The following is a 12,941-nucleotide window of genomic DNA, read 5'->3' as shown; positions in this document are numbered from 1 at the left end:
ATGCAATCCCTATCGAAATACCACCAGCATTTCTCTTAGAGCTAGAACAAACAATCCTAAGTTTGTATGGAACCACAAAAGACCCCAAATAGCCAAAGAAATCTTGAAAAGGAAAAGCAAAGCTGGAGGCATCACAATTCCAGACTTTAAGTTATATTACAAAGCTACAGTAATCAAAACAGTGTGGTTCTGGCACAAAAGTGGACTACTAGATCAATAGGACAGAATAGAAAACCCAGAAATAAACCTGCAACTATATGGTCATTTGATCTTTTACAAAGTAGGAAAGAACATCCAGTTGGAAAAGAACAGGCTCTTCAAGGGGAGCTGGGAAAACTAGACAGCACTATGCAAAAGAATGAAACTGGACCACTTTCTACACCATTCACAAAAATAAATTCAAAATGTATGGAAGACCTAAATGTAAAACTGTAAAAATCCTAGAAGAGAACATAGGCAGTGACCTCTTTGACATCAGCTGTAGCAACGTTTTTCTACATATGTCTCCTGACGCAATGGAAACAAAAGTAAAAATAAACCATTGAGACTACATCAAGATAAAAAATTTTTGCATAGCAGAAAGAAGCAATCAACAAAACTAAAAGGCAACTTACAGAATGGGAGAAGATATTTGCAAATGACATAACCAAGAGGATTAGTATCTAAAATATATAAACATAAAACTCAACACCCAAAAAACAAGTAATTCATTTACAAAAGGGCAGAAGACATGAACAGACATTTTTCCAAAGAAGACATCCAGATGGCCAACAGACACGTGAAAATATGTTCATTATCACTTACCATTAGGGAAATGAAAATCAAAAGTACAATGAGATATCACCTCACCCTTGTTAGAATGGCTAAAATAAAAAATACAACAAACCACAGATGTTGGTAAGGATGTTGAGAAAAAGCAACCCTCTTGCACTATGAGTGGGAATGCAAACTAGGGCAGCTACTCTAGAAAACGGTATAAAGTTTCCTCAAAAAGTTAAAACAGATCTACATTATTATCCAGTAATTGCCCTACAGTGTATTTACCCAAAGAATACAAAAAACACTAATTCAAAGGGAAACATGCACCCCTATGTTTATAACAGTGTAATTTACAATAGCCAAGATATGGAAGCAGCCCAAGTGTCCATCGATTTATGAATGGATAAAGAAATTTTGGTATGTATATGCACCATAATTATATATATGTACATAGGTTTATATACATTATATGTGTGTGTGTGTGTATACATAAACGAATGTTATTCAGCCCTAAAAAAAGAATAAAATTTTGCCATTTGCAAGAACATGGATGGATCTAGAGAGTATAATGCAAAGCGAAATCAGTCAGAGAAAGTCAAATATCATGATTTTTACTCATTTAGAATTTAAGAAACAAAACAAATGAGCAAAGGAAAAACAAGAGACAAGAAACAGACTCTTAATTATAGAGAACAAACTGTTTACCAGAGGGGAGGGTGTTGGGAGATGGGTGAAATAGATGATGGAGATTGAGGAGTGCACTTATAATGATGAGCACTGTGTGATTTATGGAATTGTTGTATCACTATATTGTACACCTGAAACTAATTTAACACTATGTTAACTGGAATTTAAATTTAAAAATTAATATTAAAAAAAAGAAATGTAAAAAAAATAAAGAAAAAACAATTTATTTCCAACTCAAAATTCTGCTCCTTGATTTTTTGTCTAGAATGAAGTCTAATCAAGGTTTCTTGCAAAAGAGACTAAACAGGTAACCGATTGTACAAATATAAGCTATAATTGACAGATTAATGTGAGCAAAGTCTCCTTAGTTCTCTCAACAAGTATTCAAGAGGAACTAGAACTCAGATACACAAGTCAGAGTCCTTTTTAGCATTGCTATGAATTGTATATTTTGTGTCCTATAGTCTAGACTGTACACTCTTCAGCTGTTATATTTTAGTCAATTTATATTATGAGAAAATGCTGACCAGATAAAATGCAGTTTGAACAGCAAGCTGTGATTAGCAATAATAGAAACAGCACAGCAGAAACCTGACCCAATACATGTATGATATCCTCCTGTGTGTTAAAACTTTAAAGTCACATTTGTTGCCCCATCAGGAGTGAGGGATGGAGGAACCTGCTGTTGTTGTTCCATAGTATTTTTATTCCATTAGCAAGTGTCATTATTCAAGCCTCATTATTACTCCTAATGAAGCAACACACAAAGCTAAATTCAAGTCAGCATAAAATATTTGAATGAGTTCCTGCAGTGCACTGAATTTGGTGAGAAAGGTTTTGAGAAAAGGGTAAAACAGGAGAACAATCTTTGAAGTATCTTAGTTTCCAGGAAAAATGGTTACATTTCTAGTTCATATTTGCCCCAAACTGATACTTAAACAACATAAAATCTATTTGTAGGGTCATCTATGTCTCTTGATGCTTCTGAAAATAGCAATTTTATGATATGGTGTGTGGGCAAGGCAACGTTCTCAAAATCTGGAAATTACTATGCAGATGCACTTGTTGAGGAAAACAATGATGAAGTCTTCCCTGCTAAATATTTAAGTATAAAGTATAAAGTTTCCCTGGCTGGAATTCCTCAGTATATAAACTTTTCATCAGAGAACTAAAGATGTAGAGTCCCAATTTGTGTTCCAATGAAAGGAATGCCTTAAAAAGTAATTTAAGGGGCACCTGGGTGGCTCAGTTGGTTAAGCATTCAACTCTTGATCTCATCTCAGGTCATGATCTCATAGTTCTTGAAATGGAGTCCTGCATGAGCTCTGCACTGACAGTGAGGAGCCTGCTTAGAATTCCGTCTCTCCCTCTCTTCCCCTCCCTGGCTCATAAGCTCACTCACATGCTCTCACACACGCTCTCTTTCTCTCCCCCCCCGACCAAATGAATTAAAAAAAAAACTTTAAAAAGTAACTTAAAAAAATGACTTCTGTTCCAATGTCAAAGTATAGCCAACCTAAGTAGAATGGTACTACCCCCAAAGATAAATAATATAAAGTTATTTATATATTAAGGAGTAATAAGGTTAAAGAAGAAAAAAATATATACAATTGAAAAATTACATAAATAGGTGATAAAGCATGCAATTGAAGAAATTTATTAAGGGGTGCCTGGGTGGTTCAGTCAGTTATGTATCAGACACTTGATTTCGACTCAGGTCATGATGTCACCTTTGTGGGATCAAGCCCCCCACCCACCACCTCCCTGTGTGGCTCTGTGCTGAGACCATGGAGCCTGCTGGGAATTCTCTCTCTCACTCTCTCTCTGCTCCTCCCCTGTTGTCCCTCTCTCTCTCTCTTTCTCTAAAATGCATAAACTTTTTTTCAAATAAAATAAAACTTTGTTAAAAGAAAACAGGGAGTTGCAAAACAGAAAATAGAGCCACGGGATGAATACTAACAAGTTAGGAGTGGGGTGATTTGCTACCTTGTTTAGCAAGATCAGTTAGACCTTCTTAAGGTGGATGTGGTACACACCAGAATTCATCAAGGAAAATCTAGGAGAACCTTTGAGAAGAGCATACAAGGTAGAAGGCAGAGCAGAGCAAGGCCAACAAGGCTGGAGCTGTGATGGTGCGCTCACACGTCCTCTACATGCAACTGGCTCATCAAGGTCAGGAAACATTCTGAAAACAAAGCCTGAATTCAGAAATTCTCTAATGATACACATTTTTGTTTCCTGCCTCGATGACAGATTAGATATGCTGTAGGGGGCAGGATTTCATGTCATCTGTCAAATATGCCATCATGCACTCTTTTTCTAAGGAGGAATGTGTAACAGGTACATCTAATAATACCTTAATAAACTTGGCTGTGTTTTGGTTTTCTCATTTGTCAAGGGCAAATATTATTTGACTCCCAGAGGTTTTACTTTATTACTCATTTATTTTATTTTGGACCACATATTTACTGAAGTGGATTAATTGCAATGTTTGTTTTATGACACACTCTCATGATCTGTTCACAGGAAGCCCTCATTTATGTATTCAATTATATATAATAATACAACATCCATGAGGCGAATGAAGACAAAACCTGGACAACTGAAAACATCTTACATCCATCATCCTGAATCTTGTGTTCAATGTTCCCCTGCTTTTTTATGTTCGATTTTATCACTTTACTTTAACTTTTACTAAAAATTTGAACTTTGTTAAGGAATATCATTCTATGTAATATTAGGGAGGTCTTTTCATTCAAGTGTATATTGCCATTTCATCAATACTGTTGCATGTTGCCATATATATTTTTACTCCCTTAGAATATTTCATTGCAAATATATCACAATTTAGTAAACCATTCTCCTGTCAATGTGCATTTGAGGTCATTCAAATATTTTGCTATTAACCTTTTTTTTAATCATGTTATCTTAAAACCTGGGCAAGAGTTTTCCTTGAGCATATATCTGGGAGTGAGTGGAATTGCTGGGTTTTAGGACATGTAAATGCTTAACTTTATGTGAAAATGCCAAATGTCTTTTTTTTGTTGTTGTTGTTACTAAGAGTCTTAAATTTCTACTCGCATGAGGAATGTATAAAAATCCACTTTCTCCCCAACATTTGGCATAGAACCTCTCCATTTGAGAAGAACCTCAGAGATTGGTGACTGAGCAGTTTTATTCATGGGAAATATTTAATGCAGTGATAAATATTAATGTGATCTCATTAATATTTAGAGGTTGATATAGCTTATCATAAATCAGTTACCAAAGCAAAAAAAAAAAAAAAACTGTCAGAGTACCAAATAATTTTAGTTTTGAGACATATGAAATTGCTTTGTTATTCAATTTTAAAAATAAAATATTATTAATTTCATATGATTTAACCTCGGTTGCCTAAAACATTCTGTAGTTCTCTTTCTAACAGTCCTGAATAACTATCAGTAATGACCATATTTCAGTCATAATCTTTTACCATGAAGCTGAAACTATTACGGTTTATACTTAAATGAATCACCAGTACAGTTTTTCCAGACCTTTAACTTTTAGTAAAAGATGACTGATTCTATTTCAGTTATCAATGTCTTTTTATTGTCTCTTAATATTCTTGTATCATTGGGTTTGTGATTGTAAATATGGCTTTTATAAAAGCTTTTATTTTAAAAAAAGGATAATATTTGAAACATTCTGTTCAGCAATAATATTCCAAAGAGAGCATAGACCTGCAAATAAGGGGCAATATTCAAATCATTAACTCCAGTGGGCAAAATTAAAATTGAGGACTGACTACATTTCAGATTGAAGTTACAGTTAGGTGTGACTAAATCCTGACTCTCTAAATGTTCATTCATGATGGATCATTTTCAACATAAGAGAAAATATGAATTAACATTAATATGGAAATTTAATCCAAAAACTTATTCTGGATACATGAGAAAATATTGGATTAAAGAAGAAACAAAAGATTTCAAAAAATTAGTGACACAGCTTGTTTTAAAGAAACTCAAACTATATTATTTATATGTTGAATTTGATTTCTATTTATTTTTAAATGTCCAGAAACTGTTGATGAATGTATGATACTGTGATGTCATTCTTAGTGCCCTCAACATATTCATGATTTTTTTTTTCAATCCAGAGTTTTATTTTTAGTAGAACCTTAATATTTGGATATTTGAATGTTTGGTTATACAGCCATGCTCTCCTTCATAACATCTTCATGAACAGTATGCCATTTCATGGATGTTAAGCACATAGGCACAGCTTTCAGTATTTAACTATTGCCTTGTGAACACATCCATCTAAATTCTGCAACAAGTTGTCACTTATGGGTATAAATCAATTTAACTTATGAATTTATATGGAAAATTTTAAAGTGCTTTTCTCTGTGACCTATTGTTTTGTAATATATGTCAGTGCCTTAGGCTCTTGATGGAATGATGGCATTAATAGAAAGAAAAGTTATTGTCTCTAAATTCAAGCAGTGTCCTTATCAAATAGAAAATAATGTTCTCTGACATGCACACTATAAAGTTCCATTTTTACCATGAAATGAAATCTTGACATAGAGCAAACCTGACAAATACTAAATTGCTGGTATGTAAGTATAATACAATGTAGAATTTCTTGAACATTTTGCTCAGTGGATCAACAATGTCTAGTTTTTAATCCACTCATTCACGAAACATGCATTTATGCAATATCCACTATTTTACTAGCATTGTCTAGTTTCAAACCTCAAAGAACCCAGACTCTGGTAAGTACACATGTGCAAAACTAATGAAATGTGAATGATGGTACAAACTAAGTATTCTGTAAAGAATGAGTGACTAGTAATGCTTTTTCAGATAGAATAATTTCCATTCCTTTGGAAACCTTTAACTATTTCCTGAAAATAAATATTTCTTATGTCATAAAATTGTTTCTTAAGCAAAAGAAATTATTCAGTCATTCATACAATCACTCTATAACTCATTCATTCATTAAACATACAAGTCGGATACAGAGATAGAAAAGACTGATTCATATTGCACATACGCCAAGGACAATACTTCAGTAAAAAGGAAATAAGACTCTTAATAAAACCAAGCTGTAATGTAATTGGAAAAAAACTACTCAATTACTCTTTACACTAGTAATTCCTTCTAACATAGTTGTCTAATCACTTGTTATTATCTGTGCTCCCATCTCTGCTCTTATATTATCTATAAACTCTGAGGATGAAGCCTTTTCTGTCTCTGAATCTACTGTGTATTAAATGTTGACAGATTTGCTGTCAATATATCAATGAATATATTACATTTGCTTGTAACATAATTTTATGACTTTAGAAATCATACAATTAATATTATACTTATGTTGAAAACATCTCTCCTAGGCCTAGCAACAACAAATCAATGGAAATATGAAAAAAAGAAAACTATGCAAACTACAAATGAAGTCAACAATTTTGTTCATGGAAGGTCAACTTCAACAATCATCCACATTTTTATAAGTAACTGCAAACAATTGGAAAATAAGATAAATACCTTTTTAAATAGGATAAAAACCATCAAAATTCTAAGAAATGAAATGTGATTTTAGATCTCTACAAAACATGGGTGAAAGTAAAGTAGACGCAGATAAATATCATTATCAAGAATTACAGGAATCAACGTAAGCAGGAAAAAAAAACCCAGTCATTAATTTGAGATACATTATAGTTCTATATGTAAAATCCTAAATTAAATATAAAACTTCTGGATGAAACTTTATAGTATTTTTGAAATCTCCGGAAAGAAAAAAAATTCTTATATATCACCTATAATCAATTACCATAAAAACAAACTAGACTTAATCAAAATGATATATTATTGCTAATCAAGAGACACTGTTTCAGAAACTAAAAGGCAAGTTACAAGAGGACAAAAAGTAGTTTTAATGTTTATGTATGATAAAGAACTTATACCTAGAATATGTAAAGAACTTTTATAATTTTATAGTAAGAAAATAAAGCCTAATTGACAAAATAGACAAATTATTTGAATAAACCATACACAGAAAAAGATATGAGTGCCCAAACATGAAAAAATGCTCCACACATTTCCTGATCTGTGAAGTGCAAATTGATACCATCATGAGGATATATTACTTCACACCAACTAGAATGACAAAAAATGGTAATACCAAATGTTGGGAAGGATGTGTAGAAACTAGAATTTTCACATATTATTGGAGGAATTGTAAAATGTTAGAATTACTTTGGAAAAATGGTTTCTTCTAAAATTAACCATGTACTTACTCTATAACCTAGTAATCTGACAGTAGATATTTTATACAAGAGAAATGAAGACCTGTATATACACAACATGACTTGAACATATTCATAGGCAACCTTTTATAATGGCATTATAGGTTTATAGGCATATAAACAGATAAGCATTTGGGTGCAAGAAGGCAAGCAAAAGAAAAACAGGCTTAAATGTTAGAAACAAAGAAGGAAAATGCCTATAAACCAAATGCCTATAAACCAAGAGACCAGATAAGTTGAGGCATAGTCATACAAAGGTATACTATTTAGCAATAATAATAATAATAATAATAATAAAGAATGAACTAATGTTGATGCAATAGCAAGGATGAAGCACAAAAACTCTTTTGAGGAAAATAAAAAGGGAAAAAAGTGTTTACTGTTTTATTCACTTGATATAATATTCAAAAAGAAGCAAAACAAATGCATGAGGCTAGAAATCTGACTACAGAAATGAGGATGGACTAGAAGAGCATGTGAATATTTTCTGGGATGATGAAAATATTTTGTGTGTGAATTTTACCTTAATGTATAAATATTGCAAACATCATCAATCTGTACAATGAAGATGTATTTTATGTAAATCTAACATAGCCGTGCACTCACTGGAAACACTTATTAGCAGTTGTGATATGCTGAAAGAAATTAGTGAACGTGAAGTAGGTTAAGGGAAAACCTTAAATGCACAAGCAAGTAACTGGGAAACAGAAGACAAAGGTAAGAGATGTAGAAAATACACTGCGAAAATCTAAAATACCTTTAATAGGATTCAGGGAAAGAGAAGAGTGAGAATGTAAGTCATCTTTTTAAAAGATAACAGCTTGGAATTTTCCATAACTGATGAAAGGAATCAATCAATAGATTCTAGGAACTTGGCAGACATCAAGGGGGATGAATAAAAAGAAATCCATGAAGAAAAATCTGAGCAAATAGTTGAAAACCAAAAATACAAAGAAAATCTTCAAAGATGCCACAAAGAATAAATGCAAGGTGAGCAAAAGTTGAAAATCAATAAAACCAGCTGCATTAACAAAATAAAGGTAAAATGACGACCTCACTAGATGTGGAAAATATGTTATAAAGTTATCTGTTCACACAGCAAGAGAAGCAATGAAACACTGAGCACTGATGGTGTCAGATACGGGGGCAATCCTAGTTCTACTATTAACTTTGTTATCCTGGGCAAACTTGTTACTACTATTTCTACATACCTAGAAACAGACAAAAATCCATCAGTTTTTAAATTTTGCTCTTAAAAAGAAATCTTTAAACACCTGGCATGCAAAACAGAAAATAATGCAGTCACTCCATCTTTCAAAAACATTTTTTTTCTAACCATAAGAATGAGGATAGTTCAAGCTCTAGTGTTTCATGAATTTGCAAAATTTTACATTATGAATACCATAGATTTCTGTAGTAGGGAGAATTCTGAGATGGTCCCCCAGACCCTTTCCTCCTGAAGTATAAATCCTGATATACAATCCCTTCTCCTTCTATGTGGGTAGGGGAAGGAATAGGACGGATTTCACTCCCATGATTAAAGTATGTTAGAGGACAAAAATGAAAACAATTTTGCAATGCAGTTAAGGTCCTAAATTAGTTGACTTTGAGGTTATCAAAAGGAAAGTTATTGTGGGTAGATAGGACCTAATTAGGTGAGCTCTTAAAAGGAACCATCTTTCTGAAGGAAGACATTAAAAGTGTGAGAGAGATTGTCCTGCTGGCCTTGTAGAAGTAAACTGTCAAGTTTTGACAGGACCAGGACCAGAGAGTGGCCACTTGGAAATGAGAGGGACTTCTGCTCTATAACCAGCAAGAAAACAGAGATGACCCTTAAGAGAAGCTGACTTCTGTCTAAAACCTGAATATGCTTGAAAGAGGGCCCCAAGCTCCAGATGACAACACAACCTAGTGACGCCTGATGTCAGCTCCCTAAGACCCTGAGCAATGCTATTCCTGGACTTTTTAACCTACTGAAAATGTGATACGATGAACGAGTGTTGCTTTTTAACCTCTAAATCTGTGGTAATTTACATGATACTAGAAAACTAATAGAGTTGCCATGGAAGAGCAATCCTTTTTTTATAGTTCAGAGAGAAAGAAACACTTGTGTTCCATTAACTAAGTGTATACAAGACTGGTTCATTTACAGTTGCTGATTTTCAACTTCTAAAATTTTCAAAACCATTATCATTGAAAGGAAATTGATTACTAAATAGCTAATGCTCATTAGCTATTTGACATTCTCTTTCCTTGTTTGACATTCTCTTTTTTTAATTGGTTTGTTTTTATGTGCCACATATACTAGTTGGTCTTTCAGAGCTTACTATACTCTTCATGGATTTGTTTGCTAGTAGTAGATGTTGGGATAATGACTTAAAAATAAATGTTGTATATCAAACTACTAAATCAAAATGTTTGTTATGTAAATGTCAGGAAGGCAGTCATCTTAATATTTCTGAAAATTAAGCAGCTAGTAATTATGATGGGGAAACTTCATTTCAAGGTACTTTCCCCAAAGGTTTTAAATTCCCGTATCTGGGTCTCAATAAGTTATATGTACATTTTCAAATTGTTACATTAACTCCAATCGTTTCACTTAAAAATGTGTCAGGATGCTTTTTTCATGTGATTCTTAAGAGTTCGACATATTTTCAGATTGAGATAATTAAATGAAATGGTCTTACTCTGTAAGAAGGAAACACAAATGAACTCATATTTATTTGCTGATGTCCATTAAAAAAAAACAACACATCTTGTAATTTTACTTCTAACAGTTGTTCTCATATTAAAAATGCTGGGCATGTTCATACATATTCTTAAGTACAGTTATTCTGTGGAATAAAACAAAGTTTTCAGTTAAAGTGAGATATACAGGGGCACTTGGATGGCTCAGTCAGTTAAGCATCCAACTCTTGATTTTGGCTCAGGTCATGATCTCACAGTTTGTGAGCTGGAACTCTGCATGGGGCTCTGCAATGACAGAAGGGAGCCTGTTTGGGATTCTCTCTCTCCCACTCTCTGTTTCTCCCCTGCTTGCATTTTCTCCTCTCCCTCAAAATAAACAAACATTTATGATGGTTAATTATTTTAAAAAAGTGAGATATACAAAAGACAAAGCTGGGATTATCTATAATAGCCAAATTACGGAAAAGGTCCAAATGATATATAAAGGAGTAATATATTAGCCATAAAAAATAATGAAATCTTGCCATTTGCAATGACATAGAAGGAGCTAGAGAGTATCATGCTAAGTAAAAGAAGTCAGTCAGAGGAAGAAAAATTCTATATGATTTCACTCATATGTAGAATTTAAGAAACAAAGCAATCAATCACAGTGTGGGGAAAGAGGCAAAACAAGAAACAGAATCTTAGCTAGAGAACAAACTAATGGTTACCACAAGAAGTTGGGGGGCGGGGGTAGCGGTTAAACAGGTGATGGAGATTAAGGAAGGCACTTGTTATGATGAGCACTGGGTGTTGTATATAATTAATTGCTGAATCACTAAATTGTACACCTGAAACTAATATTACACTGTGTGTTAACCAACTGGAATTCAAATTAAAAAAAAAAAAAAAGACGAAGGTAAATCTGGGTATTCTGAAGTGTAAATAAGGGCCTAAAACTTTATCATCCAGGGAACAAATCTTACCACTACTCTGCTAATACATTGCTGTAATATTGTATGACCTGCAATTCAAACTGTGCTAGGAATTTCTATTCCAAAAGACTATAATGTGGCAACAAGACAGGGGCTGATTTACATTATCATCTTATTGTGACTCTATCAAAAATTCTATTCTCTTTAATTTGAGATTTAATCTATTTCAATTTGAGGGTTTCAGGGGAAGTCAAATAGAATTGAAATTAATTGATAAAACTCATTGTGTCTTATATTAAAGTTTTGGGCATAATTGCTCACACTTTAGTCTGATCTCATTTAAACTGTATTTATTATTAACTTTAAATTGTATGGTAATTAAGTTAATAGCATGGGAGTAGAACAAATTAAGATAGTTTCACTGCAGGTTTTCAACCTGTGTCCTACTGTGTGTGACTCAATTCATTATTCTTTTTGATTAAAGAGAATATATCAAGCTACTGACCCATAGATTTTTTTTAACTAAAGTCTTAGCTGAAACCATGCCTCCTGATGTTTATAATAAATATTTTATTAGATATGATATTAACCAGCATAATTTATTAACCAATGACAAATATTGAGAAAGGCTTAGAATATTTATAAACTTTGCAAAAAATTGTCCTGCTGGGAGGATAGAAACTCCAAAGTCTTGAAATGAGCTATACTTTCCTATATCTGTTCCTAGAGAGAAAAGCCATTATCACATTGTGATTGTTAACTAATTTTTATATATTTGGCCTTGAAGAAATTACCCATTGGATTCAATGATAGTTTTGAAAAGCAGCTCTGAAATAATCTGTAACTTGCACTGCAGTTTTTAAATAGTACTAAATCTAGAGTTTCAACTTAACTTTACCTGGGACAGTAAAACAAAATCCTAAGTCAGAACAAGTTTGTTCTATTATAACACAAGTTAATATTTGCCCCAAATACCTTTTTCCGAAGTTACTACTATAGAAGTTCTTTAAGAATTAAAATCTCAATTTTTAAAGCCTGGTACAATTAATAAAGAACTCCAATGGCAAAGAAATAAGTGCTGGCCATTATTTTAAATCAAGGATGTACTTAGTGAACTCCCATTTCTATATGAAAGATTTTTTTCTTTTTTTTAAGTGGGGATTAGTTTGTTATTTTCATTCTTATGATAATGCAAGTAAGTCATTTGGTACGTTGGAGTAATGATAGATTCAGGGTCCATGGACTTGGGATATAATTCTCACCCTGCATTTACAGACCTTATGACAAGGAATTGGCAACTAAACAAGAGAGTATGGCAAAGATGCCCTCCTACCGATGGCAAGAACCAAAAGTGGAAGAAAGCAAGCTTTCCTGGGAACAAAGTTAAGGAGTATTTCTACATTAAAAAAAAACTCTGAATCTGTAATATGTTTTAAAAAATCTGATTTTTTTCAATTAATATTATTATGAGACATGGAAAGCAATAAGCAACTGATGCACAGTGAGGAACTGAATAATGTTTGGACTGAAATTTTCTTTAGCACCACCTGAAAGTTAAAAAGAAGACTATGTGACATAGCGACATTTTATTTACTTTAATTAATAAG

The sequence above is a fragment of the Panthera leo genome, chromosome C2, assembly GCF_018350215.1.
Source record: "Panthera leo isolate Ple1 chromosome C2, P.leo_Ple1_pat1.1, whole genome shotgun sequence".
NCBI classification, from domain to species: Eukaryota; Metazoa; Chordata; class Mammalia; order Carnivora; family Felidae; genus Panthera; species Panthera leo.
The sequence above is the reverse complement of the archived record's forward strand: the minus strand, read 5'-3'. Positions refer to the sequence as shown.